The 13,140-nt window shown below is 39.9% G+C and overlaps 1 protein-coding gene across 2 annotated transcripts in view; it reads right to left on the reverse strand.

Moving 5' to 3' along the window:
* The window catches only part of LOC144024549 (G-protein coupled receptor 22-like), a 35,497-nt gene extending 23,623 nt beyond the window's left edge, over window positions 1–11,874 (reverse strand). The window contains exons 1-2 of one of the 2 annotated variants that reach the window (XM_077530931.1): window positions 11,128–11,874; window positions 1,704–2,049 (exon numbers count right to left, since the gene is read on the reverse strand). The gene's annotated coding sequence lies outside the window, so the exon portion shown is untranslated. Of the gene's footprint in view, window positions 1–1,703; window positions 2,050–9,490; window positions 9,635–11,127 lie in introns of those variants that run through there. The other variant, XM_077530933.1, reaches the window with a different exon arrangement.
* Between the last annotated feature and the right edge of the window lie 1,266 nt (window positions 11,875–13,140).

Below are 13,140 nucleotides of genomic sequence, written 5' to 3' on the forward strand. Positions count from 1 at the left end.
TCTCTTTTCAATGGTCTGAATTTGTAAGAAATTTGATGAAACAGAACATTTTCAAGGATAATGTAAATGATCAAAGCCTTTGTCATATTATTTTTTTTTGATAACGTGTGGCAGTAAAAGAGTTAATTACAGACAAAATGTTAAATGAGTCAAGTATTACTTTAAGAATTGTATAGGGTTATTCTTTTAAAAAAAATTCTTTTTCAAAAATGTAATCAATGAAATAGCAGTGTCGTTTTAAAATGGACACATTGATGTTACATCTCATCTGCATTAAAGGGGAGTTTGCGATTATCAGAAAAAAACAAACAAACATATTTTGTCATAATTGTTCAAACTGTCTGTGTGTCCTAAAAGTAGAATGTCAGTAAAATAAACTGTTAAAAAATAAAATATATAATATATATAAAATAAAAAATAGAAAAATTAAATTGAAAATTAAAAGCACAAGATGGTTGTCTCATCATACTGACCAGTTTTAACAAATATGACAAGTTTTTTATTTTTTTTAAATTACAACATCACCCTCCAAACACTCAAACAATATAATGAGATCCAGTATTAGAGGTACATTTCTGACTCAATAATAATAATAGCCAGTTTAGATCGACGCCGTCAATAGATATTTCTGTAAATTGTGTTTAATATTGTTCCGTTTTGTAATATGGTTGTACTAAATGAGTGACCTCAAGCTCCGTGAGCCGGACAAAACATTAGAAAGAGATATCAGTCGGATGCAGTGCACTTTTACACCACTGCAAACTCCATCCATCCAGTTTCTTTCCCATTTATCCTCATTAGCGATGCAGGTAATTGGAGTCAATCCCAAATGTCCCGGGATGGTGGCCATATTGATAAACGAGCATTAATTGAGTTTTTGCTGAACCTATTATGCATGTTTTTGAAATGTGGAAGGACGCAGAATTTGGCGTACGAGAAGAACACCCAGATTTGAACCCGGATCTTTTGATTGTGATGCAAACGTCATAACCACTGTGCTGCCCAGCGGCAAACTACGACCATTCTACTAACCAAAACAGAAAAAAACGGGATTAGGATTGTAGAATGATAGCGAAAAGTCCTGATAGAGAAAAATCAATAAAAAAACAATTAACATAAAGTTGAACCGAGGCGGTCTGGTGACAAACGATTGCGTGACACTTGCTATGTATGCAGCTAATTGGGACCTTGAGCATCCACGTCATCCTAATGAGATGAGATGCGACTTTGCACCACGCAGCCTCCACTGGTGCTGAAAAGCCACCATGCTGGTGTCACCGTGCACGGGCCAATTTCACCAATCTCGTCAACACGGATGCGACACGCCGGTGGCGTGCTTTTCAAATCATGTCATAACTACATTACGTTTCAAATTGAAATGTGCCCATTAGGAGTCCTGTCGAGGAACGCTGTCGTATACGCGGAGGTGCATGATTGTCCCGGGAGGTTAATGCCATTTAAAAGCAATTTGCGGGAGACAAGGGAAGCATGTGGGCCCCCAAAATGAGCATCACGTTAAGCGTGGCCCGTCCATGTGACAACAACAAGCGCCACTGTATGCAAGAATCCACTCACATACTTTAAATTGCAAAGTGCATGCTTGCTTTGAAGACTATTGCACCATTTCTAAAACAATATTTTTCTTTTGCATATATGAAAATATCTTTTTTTTTTAACAATTTCATACTAAGAAGTCAACTCACCAGTGTGAAGAGTGGGAACTCCGTTTACATCCTATTGCAGGGTCCGTCTCCGCCGCTGGACCGGGTTCCACTCCAGCGCTCCCCAGGACAGCCGGCTGACAGCCACAAAACGTGACCAGAATATTTCGCTTCCCTTTTGTCATAAATATTACATAGGCAGGAGGTGGTGGTGGTGGTGATGGGGGGGGAACTTCCACCACTGCAGCGCACAGGTACCACCTCGCCGTCTCAGCGTTTCAATTCCACGCTCTGCGCTCCACTTACGCCGCAGCACACTTTCCTCCGCATCCCGCACACGGACCGGCCGAACGCATCTGCTCCCGAACGGTCTCTCTGATACGTTGATCTGCAGGAGGAGGGATGGAAGGAGGGAGGATGGAGGGTGCTTGTTGGAAGGGGGAGGAGTCAGGGATGCGGGAGTACAGGGATGAGGGACAGGAGTGTGCGCACGAGACAGGGAGAGAGCCAGAGATGCTTTTCACAAGGACGACCTGAGATTCCTCAAGGGTGAACGCTCTCAATTCAAGCAGATTTCCCAATTACGTGCACCCCCGCATTCCCCTTTCCCACACAAAATGACTAAATGGAGAACATTGCCATATATTTTTGAGAGGGATGTTGAATAACAGCAATTGGAGCATCCTCCTCTGCTGTGAGCTGCCACTTTGTCACAATGAGCTATGAGCAAGGTCACACTGTTTAAATGGTGACCTTGCTCACGCCATAAATGCGAGGTCCATGACTTCTGCTGGGGATATGCACACACTTGTTAGAGGACCCACCCGAGACAGGAAGTGGGGTGAGGGAAGAGATTACATTTAAAAATGTAAGGTGAGAAGACCTGCATAGTTGGAATGGACGAGGAGAGCTGATGTCAGCAGTTGATTGTTCCACACATGGAAGAAGAGCCTGCTGGAATTATTATCTACCGTAGTTGGCAAACAAATATGGCCGACCGCCTGTGCATGCCCGCCACTGATCATGTACAGTAATCGCATTCTTCTTACCGATGAAATGTGGATGTAGCGCTGCTCCCAGTCTTCTTGGTGGCATTATCGTTGTGGAGGCAGAAAATAACTTGAAAACGCCACAGCGAAATTAATGTCTTCAAGTTAGGTGACCTTATATGGCAACGTAAGATGGCCACCGGGGGCTTATAGGTCAGGCTTACTCTAAAATGATTTAATTTACATGGAAGATAATTTATTCATCTTCAATTACAGTTGTTAATGTCATGTTTTGTGCTGGGTTTTGGTTTGTTTTCTTATATTTTGCTTTTGCCAGGGTTCTAATTTTGAGTGGGTTTTGTTTCAGTTTGTCATCATGTTCCTTCAAGTTTCTGTTATAATCTAAAAAAGACCACAGTCAAACGCTGAGGTGGATTCGCAGGCTGATATAGCACGGACGTAAAAAAAAACCCAAAAAAAAACCTTTGCTGCTCATGCTGAAGCGAGAAGTGAAGCCGCCGGTGACCGCCATCTTGTGTTGCCACTCCTACAGTAAGATGAACACATTTGACTTTTCCGCTGCGTACTTTTGACATTATTTTCTTCCTCTACAGCGAAAATACGTCGTACGGTTGTACCAATAAGTATAAAATAAAGTGTGGAAGAAGCTCTTAATGCAGATTTCATCAATAAGAATGGGAATATAAATTCTCTCTAATAAGGTATTTTTCCGAGTGCGACACAAAGATTGGTCTGCATTATCAGAACCAGTTATCAGAAACCTCAACAATGAAACGAAAGCAAAGCATACAAGGAAAAAAAACAATTGCTGTGAAATGTACACCGAACTTCTGAAAGTCACAATTTACGATACTGAGGTGATACTCTAAATGGTTGATGCAAACAATGAAGTTTGTTTTTTGCTTGGCTCTCATGATCCCATCCTGGAGTAAAACACCCACTGATAAGTGTTTTTGGTGAAAAAACAAAACAAAAGAAAAAAACAACATAAATTGTCAGTAACTGCCTAATTACTGTGCATGAGCGGACAGAAATATTAGGGGAGTACCGGCACTTGTTTTTTTTTCACTTAAAACACTGCTTATCGTAAATGTTTAATTATTGGGTTTGAGGCAAGGCGGCATACAAGGTCGATTTCAAAGACATAGCCACTTATGTTTCTGTTCCTTACTAGCTGAGAAGGTCAAACGATGATACCAATTTCCATGTTTGATCCTCGTATGATCCACAGTATGGCATAAACCTCTCATGCTCTCAGCTCAAAGGTGTTACGACTGCACAGTCACACCTTACCAGGTTTTCTCCGGAATCCACCTTTCCCCTTTCACACCGCATTTACCAAACAGGACCCCCCTGTGAGCCTCCAAGGCAGCACGCGGTTATTTATTCATCCTCCCGAGCAGACACAGATGTGCGCTTGCTACCACAATCTCTTGTGAAAACAGTCACAAAGCTGGCCAGCAATTAGGAGCATGTGCCACACACCCACATGCCGTATGCTTGTGCCACTCAGACACACACACGCGCGCACACATACGTCAGAAGCAACCAAATGACAACACATGCTCTCACATTTCTTACGCCTTTCTCATTGGACGCTTCCGACATGATGACATCGCTACACAGGGCAGATAGCGAACATTTTTTTCAAAAACAATACGCGTCAAGATCTTTAACTCATTCACTGCCAGTCATTATAGAAAATTTTTACATTTCCAATACTCACGTGATATTACATTCAATAATTATATATAAACCGAATCTACCAAATAACAGAATAGACTCCCTACTTTTTGTCCCGTCCCGTTCTTTTATAATTGACAGCAGAAAAATGTAGGTTTGCCAAAATACAGCCATTTCTCCCATGGACTCTGAAACTGTGTTTATTTCCTATAAAATGGGGCAATGATGTCATCTACCGGTGGTTGGGCATCAGTAAAGTTGTTTCCAAGTTTGATATTTACAGTGGAGCATGCTCAGATTCGCCCCCATTTAGCACCGCTCTAAAAAATACAATTGACAAGTATACTTGTCAAAGGCAGTGAATGAGTTAATGACGGTGTAAAAAAAATAAATAAAAACTCACTGTCGGATTGTGAGGGTCTAAAATAAAAATTATATATATATATATATATATATATATATATATATATATATATATATATATATATATATATATATATATATATATATATATATATATATATATATTATTATTATTATTTTTTTTTTTTTTTTTTACTGGCGGGAGTGGGCTTCCATAGTAATCAGAGGATTTGGACAATTTGAAATAAAAAAATGGCTCGATTATTAAAAGAGTCGATTAACTCATGCACTCCCAGCCATTTTCATTAAAGCAATCCCGTTCGCTCTCGGCTGTTTTACTGGATTTTGACTGATTTTGCAAGGCCTGCAGAATATTGTGTTCTATTGCTATAAAAACATGGAACCTACAAAAAGAAAGATTAGAGTCTCTTCTTTCATCAGGAAAAAAAAAAATAATTTAACTATAAATTTTGCAGCAATTAGCATATTATAGCTCAGTTTCATCATTATTCACAAACCTTTTGAAAACACTGGCAAAAACAGCTTGTTGGAACATGGTCTTGGTTGATCTCTTGCTGCCACCTTCTGGTCGTTTCTTTGTAATAACTATCATTGCTTTAAGCGACCTTTTCAGGTCAGAGGCTGCATCACAGCCTTCTGTATACCCTAGCTCGCAGAAAATGAACAAAACTAAAACTTTTGGGACCATGGCAATATTTAAAATAGAACGTTTTTATACGTTTTTGGTATCAAATGAGTTAATTTCATCATCCAATACTTTCAAATAATCGATTAATTTTGGAAACATGTTTCTTGGGATGGTGAAACTGATTAATCATATTGTTTGTCAATTCAATAGCAAAAGATGATTGGCGATACTGTATGAATTTAGATGCATCCATATTTTACATTTCATGTTTTCTGCATCAGGAAACAACAAGCAAGACACAGGCGAACATTTGATTTCATCTGGTCTATAAAGTCTCTGAATCTTTTATCTTTCTTTTCTCCACAGAAAAAAGAAGAAGTCCTTTTTAGTTCTTAAAAGTCCAGAAAAAAACTTGCTCTTTGATCCAATATTACAAAAAGGTCTTTTTTTTTTCGCCTCCTCATATTTGAAGATTTACTGTGTGAAGTTATCCGCATTTTTCATTCGTAACAGTAAATAGCAAGCACTGAAGCATGATGACATTTTGCTCCCTGTGGTGTTTGCGTGAATATCCGCGGTCACATTTTCAAATCAATGTGGAGATGAAGTATTCATTGAAGTGATAATGCATGCGGGCTTGCGGATTTGCCCACGACCGCTTCGCTATGGACCGTACGCTCGTGTGTCCGCGGCAGCATCAGAGAGCCCCGTCGCGCCTCTGGTCAACCTGGACCACGGTCAAGCCCTGCGGCTCGGCCCGCCTTCAACCTCGCAGCACGCTCAAAACTGGGATTAGATCACAGCGCAGTGGGCGCACATTGCTCAAATGCATGCTACACTGTACGCAGCATGTACAGTAGACAATGATGGAGAATGTGGAAAATATTTTGACTTTCCAGCATCACTGGAGCCACAAATGGATCAATCAAAGAGCCAATAGGAAGGTTGTATCACCAAATTTTTCATTACAAGGGTAATCATTCCAGAGGATTCAAAACAATTTTCTCAACCCAAATCCGTAGCACTTACTAAATATTGGAGGTCAGAGTAGAGCAATCTGTCGCACGCTATTATTAAGCATTCAATCAGATTGCTCAGATGTCATCATGATACTTTTCAGAGCCTCTAGGGGGCATAGCTGCATGATAAAATGGAACCTGAAACTCAACTCAACTCAACTCAAGTCGACGAATCGGGGATCCATTGAGGCGGTCTTTTAAGTAGTAGCTCCAGGTGCAAATACTCAGCATTGCTATAATTCACTGGAATCAGCTGTGATGGAACCGAAAACGCAGAGTTTCCGAGCTGAGGGTATGTGAACTCGTGGGGTTAATTTGTTGAACCTGTTTTGTGAAATACACCCCAGACCACATCTAAATACTGGCACAAGGTAGAACACTGATCTTATGTGATTTTGACTCATACTGAGCTCTGTGGACATATTTATGTCACCTCCAGTTTATTCTGCTCGCATTTTTTGTTGCCACACTATAGCTAAAGCAATGACAATGCTCCACACCTCCTTCTGGAGGCAATGCCCTAGGTCACCTGGTGGCAATATATACAACCATATACATTTATACATGTAAATAGAGGAGACTCATAACTCCTCAGTAAGCTGGTAATATTAGTTGTTTTTAGGAGGATAAAGAATATATGCATGTGAGTAGGCAGACTTTCCAAAGGCAAATGTACAGTATGTGGTTGTTTGACATACACTGATTTCTCTTAGATTTAGTTTGAGAATAAACGTCAACTGTAAGTGGCGGTGAATAAATAGCACAAAACCTATTTTTTTGAAAAAAAAAAAAAAAAAAGTTCTCTATCTGCCAAACTGCTTCTTCCTGTGAAGTGAGTTGAGTTCAACTACCAACATGTCATATCTCAAATTTTTGCTCACAAGCAGAACAAAAATCTGAGGAACAACTGCTCATATCTTGAAAAAAATGTAAGTTGAGTCACTCGTATCTCAAGAGATTTCTGTATTTGTAATATTTAAAATAATGTGGAAAAAATATTAAAGTTTTTTTTTTCATTTGACCAGTTTATTTATTTATTTATTTATTTATTTAACAACAAATGAACCCACATCCTTCAGGTTGGGTGACCCGCCACTCTACCACCTGAGGCGTGCCGCTCCTGCTGTGTTAGTACATCGATGGTGTTGGACTGAATCCTTGTACCCCCGAGACCAGTTTTTGATCTCACTCTGGACACACCAGTAATGCAGTATAGTGGCAAACGGTCAGAGTGGCATGGCTCAGGTGGTAGAGTGTTTGTTTCCCAAAACAAAATGTACTCAAACTCTCCTTATTTATTTATTTATTTATTTTTTATTTATTAATTTATTCATTTAAATTTACTCAGAATTTCTGAGTGAATTTTGTTTTTTAATGTAAATATTACTATTTTTTATTTTTTATTTATTTTTTTGCCCAGTGTTAAATGTTTTGGTACTGTTTCTATCCAGCATCAGTTATGGATGCCCTTGAAAGCAGCGCGCTGTCGACGCACCCTCAGAGCTGACCTTATAACAGTCACGGCAACGAAAGACCGCTGGCTGGAGTATCCTATTAAAGGCAGACAGTGCAAATGAAAATGTCACGATGCCTCCCCGTGTCAGCCACTGACTCAGCGACACTTTCCTGCTCAAACCGGGAAGCACTTGAGTGTACGAGGAGAGAATGAGCAGTCACATAGAAGGGAAGTGGATTCCAATAAATCATACAGAATGATGTCTAACACACGACAAATATTTTACCGTGGTGAGAAAACGGACTTTGGGCGGAGAGGATTGTGGGCAAGCAAAGCCAAATGGATGGAGAGGGTGAAGGTGTAAGCCGGAGACGCAAAAGACAAGAAGATCCGCAGTGGCTGATGAAATGGTCCCTAGCCAATTAAAACGCTGCATCATAAATGAGCTCACATTTACCTTTTGCCAGCCCCAAGAAGGCGATGAAGGGCATCGAGAGACATTTTGACTAAAGCGCTTCTAAAAAGGTTGGCAGCTGGCTTCGCCCTCTCATTAGTGCACCCAGGAAGCCGTCCTCCCGCACAAACGCTTCAATGTGGACATTGTCCATATGACCGCGCGACCCGCTGAGACCCGCTGAGGGCCACGATAGGCACCTTTCGCGTCTGTTTGGCGGTGATCGGATGCGGTAATTGTCCTGCTGGTGCTCATGCAACCTCGGAAAGTTTACTGGCGACTGCTTTTCAAATACGGCGGTGTCATTTGGAATTAGACGTCCTTGAACGACTCCATGTGGCCACTGACCATGAATGGAGTGTCCCTCTAGAGCAGGTCTTGGCAAATGACTTTTGTGCTCAAGGGCCAGATTGGATTCTTTGAAAGAGACAGGTGGGCCAGGTCATAGATATTGGTCACATAAATTAATTAATTATAGGGGTGTGAATTGCCTAGTACCTGACGATTCGATTCGTATCACGATTCACAGGTCACGATTCGATTCGATACCGATTAATCCCGATACGAATGGTCACGATTCGATACCGATTAATCCCGATACGAATTTATAAGTCGATTGTTGCGATTTTTTCCCATTCAAATTTAGAAAATACTATCAGTAAATTTGTACATGTACACTGTAAGATTTGTATGAATATATTTATCTAAAACTTGAGGCTTATAACCGTGAGCCACTGTACACAAACAGTTTGCAATCTGTTTCACATTTGAACAGCATTAAAATAAAAATATTAAGGCTTAATGTGCCGTTCATATAACATTCTTCCATGCTCAAGGTGTGAATCCTAAAAAAAAAAAAAAAAAAAAAAAAAAAAAAAAAAAAAATCGATTCTGCCGATTATTGAATCGATTCGAGAATCGCGCGATGTAGTATCGCGATATATCGCCGAATCGATTTTTTTTTTTTTTAACCCCCCAATTAATTATATTGAAAATAATACAATTATACATTACAGCATAGAAATCGTAGTATTTTAAGTATTGGTACTCGCAATGGCGGCCGATACCGGTCGCGACTGCTGTGTTGTGAAGCACAACTTAAATAAAATGGTTTGTGCCATTTTTCTTAGATTTCAAGTGTTCTCAATTGAAAGACAAGTGCAGGTCTCAGCAAGGCTTCAATGCATTGACTCACCAATTGTTTGGTCAGGCGATGATGTTCCTTGATGATCCTTTGGCTTGAAATATTACAGGATATCAAATGATAGTCAAATAATAATGCGACTAATACTTGAAAAACCTTTTCAAGCCGAGAGGCCTGCCTAGCTTGTCTCCCCTCCCACACACACACACATACACACACACCAGAGCTAAGGCAGCCATCTTGCTTTTAAGCCTTTTACCCAGCAGGAAGTGCACACATCTAAATGCAGTAGCCATACCTGGCCAGTGGGGGCATACTAAACATAAAATTACCACTATGGTCAAACCTTCAAAACAAAGCAGGACTAACACAAAGTTACAACTTGGATAAGTGCTTATTTAAACTTAACTAATCTTAACCTCTTTACAAATTCATTAACTTTTTAATTCCAAGTCCCCTTCGCGATAATGGCTCCAACAAAAATTAAAAAAAAAGGGAAAAAAAGCCATTAATGTCATGCAATTTTTGGGGAATATAGGTCTTTTAAATTATCTGTCATTGTTTTTTGGGAAATTGTATTTATCAAAAGTACTAGTGGCATCGTTACTTGGTATTGGTATTGCTGACTAATCAAGAGTTGAGTACTCGGTTTGAAAAAAAGTGGTATCAATCATCTGTAATAAATAGTCAGATTTGAATGCATACATTGTCTTGTGTATTCAGATTTTATGATATAAAACTACAAAAAAAAATTGATGCATAAAATAACACTTATAATTAATTTGAGTTTAGAAATTTACAAATTAATTTTAAAAATCAAGATGTTATGATGTAAAATACAAATAATTTAATGCATAAAATATTATTTAAAACTAATTTAATTTTAATTAATTCACTAATTAATTTCAAAATAAAATATTTTTGAGAGGGGAAATAAAAATAAAGAACTGAAAAGATAATGTGGTGTGCAAACCCTGTTTTAGAAAATAATCGATCAAGTTTAATCTTCTGCTGTGACCTGATACCAAATAAGCAGAAGATGGATGGATGGAGGGATGGATATTTAAAAATAACTGTTCTAGGGCACTTTTTGTGGGTAAATTGGGAGGGAAACAATCCCAGGGGGGAAAAAAACAGGGGGAAAAAAAAAAAGACAAAATACAAGGAAAAAAATAGTTTCCCCCCCCCCCCCCCAAATCCATAAATATGCAAATTTACAGGTGCTAAACTGCAAAAATGCAACGGCTGTAGTTTTAAGTTGTAAAATCCCCACTAGACAACAAACATGACTTTGTTGCACAGTCTTGTGTCGTCCTTGAACGGCAATGATTATACAAGAGACCTTTGCACTGGGGGAAAACATTCACAGCATTTTATGTATTATGAAAAATAAAATGTATTAAGAGCATGTAATTTGCACATGTGTATGGAAAATATCTTTTTTTTTTTTTTTTGTCATATCTGGTTAGGAAGTGCATGGTCTTATGTGGCTTTAAGATGCCCATCCCTGTGCTTGAAAGGAAAAAAATAAATAAAAATAATAATAATAATAATAACGGTGGAAAAAGCTTAGAAATGATTCCTTTTATGTTTACAATATGTACATACCACTGGACAGACATTTGCCACTATGTTAAACCAAGCTCAAAAGAACTGTGTGATGGATCAAAGATGAGACGTTCACTGACCTGTCACTTCAATGCCGCCTGTTTCCATTCCCGTCCCCTTCTTCCTGACCCCTCGTCTCGGGTTCTCCGCTCCGGCCGGGTCCCGTCTCTCCTCCGAGCGTTCAACATGTCAGCACTTCGCCTTGCCCACTCAGCCATACGCAACTGGCGCAGCGGCAGCATCTGCTCTCCAACCTGCATGGAAACTTTGCGACGGCTCGTGGTCATCACCTCCCCAAACATTTGTCGACGGGCGTCAGCGTTTTCTAGCGCCGCGGTGTCGTTTGATGCTGAGGGCACACATTTTAGGTGAGGCCTGTCGGGGATGATATGCTGAATAATTGAGATGGCGCCCCGAGGCGGATTAACCCCAAGAGAGATAAACCTGGGCGCAAGTCATTCGTCGTCATTCTGAAAACACTTCTTCATGTCACATTGCCTCAAAATATACGGTTATTGTCAAAAGACAATATTCTCTCTCCCTGATAACTTATCTGATGGATTTGACTCCCCATTGATGGAATAGAGAGCTTTGAAAAGAGAAAGAAGAGGTGACCAACCTCCGGGAAGTTGATGTCAAGGCTGTGAGTGAGGAAGAGGAAGGGGCGTGATGAAGGGAACAAGTGTGAGAAGAGGAGGTTGTTGCATCTGTCACAGTCTGGATCACAGGGAAACACGCAAACAAGCACGCACACAACTGTGGAAAGATGCATTTTGTGTGATAATTACAATTGACAAGGGTATACGAAGCTGTACAAATGAAGTAAGTGTCATCGATTATGATACATTTAGGTCAGAAAAGCACATGTGCAATCATAGTAAAATGCATTATTTTCTGTGGGGGACAAAAAGAATTTTAAATGTGAAAATAATAGATCCATTTTCTGTAGCGCTTATCCTGATTGAGGTACTTAATTCAAGTCTCTTTCAATGCCAAACGGGGCAAACGTTCTTGAGGTCCGAGTGGTTGTGATATGAGAAGTTATCAGAAGGGTCAAACTGGAGCAGACATCAAGGTCTTGCATCTGTTCCCAACAAGTGAGCGTGACGTTCCAGCTTCCGCTCCTTCCAATAACGATTTATTTCCAGCAATCTCGGCTTCCTCGCCAGCTGCTAAATTACAGATTACAGATTTGTGTATAGGCCGCGGAGAGGGGGGGAAGATGGAAGGAGCGCTGATGGCAGGGGAACGTGTTGGGCCAAAATACGAAGGAAAAAAAACAAAAAAACATCTCAGAATGGAAATACAGTTTAAGAGGGCAGATGAGAAATGACATATGCTAATTCTGTTTTACGCACCTAAAATATCCCTTGAGAGCTTTTTAATAATGCTGAGGCATTGTGACAGCCAGCTCATCAGAGCCATAATGAATATAATATGCTAATAGCTGACTCATTTTCGGGAGGAAAAAAAAACACAAAGCAAACAACACATCGGATACTCGCCTATCTTGAAGGGGGAGATGGACACCAGATAAGGTTGAATGAGGACGTGGGAAGGGAAGTTGGCCGGGTGGGAGAATGAGGAAGAGAGGAGTGGGCAACATTAATATAGCCTACATGTAAGACTTCTTTTCGATACAAAAAAAAAAGTCCCTAGGAGGCAATTAATGACTAACAGTGAGGAAAAAATAAGAATATGAAAATTAGCCAGAAAGTTTTGTTCAATAAAAAGTGTTATACACTTACTTTTCCTCTTCCCTAAAAAGTGCTTGCACTAAGGGAAGCCATTTTCTAAAGGTAGAAAAGCCCCACCCCTACACATTTGGTAACATTGGAAAGCTCTGAATGTCCTCTATAGAGTTAATTCAATCGTATGCACTGGTGGGGTGCTATTCAAGTTTAAAAAAGGTCCACTACAGAGGACAAATTTGAATTGCTGGTAGTCAGGAGGTTGCGCTGAGCACTGCAAGTCGCGTTGCTGCTCTGAGTTTTATGATTACGTAACATAAATGTTAATGTGCTGGCAGTAAAATATAGACCGATGTACACAAAGCCGGTCAAAGCTCCTTGTTCACTGTGACAGTAAACTGA

Source organism: Festucalex cinctus, chromosome 8, assembly GCF_051991245.1.
Source record: "Festucalex cinctus isolate MCC-2025b chromosome 8, RoL_Fcin_1.0, whole genome shotgun sequence".
NCBI classification, from domain to species: Eukaryota; Metazoa; Chordata; class Actinopteri; order Syngnathiformes; family Syngnathidae; genus Festucalex; species Festucalex cinctus.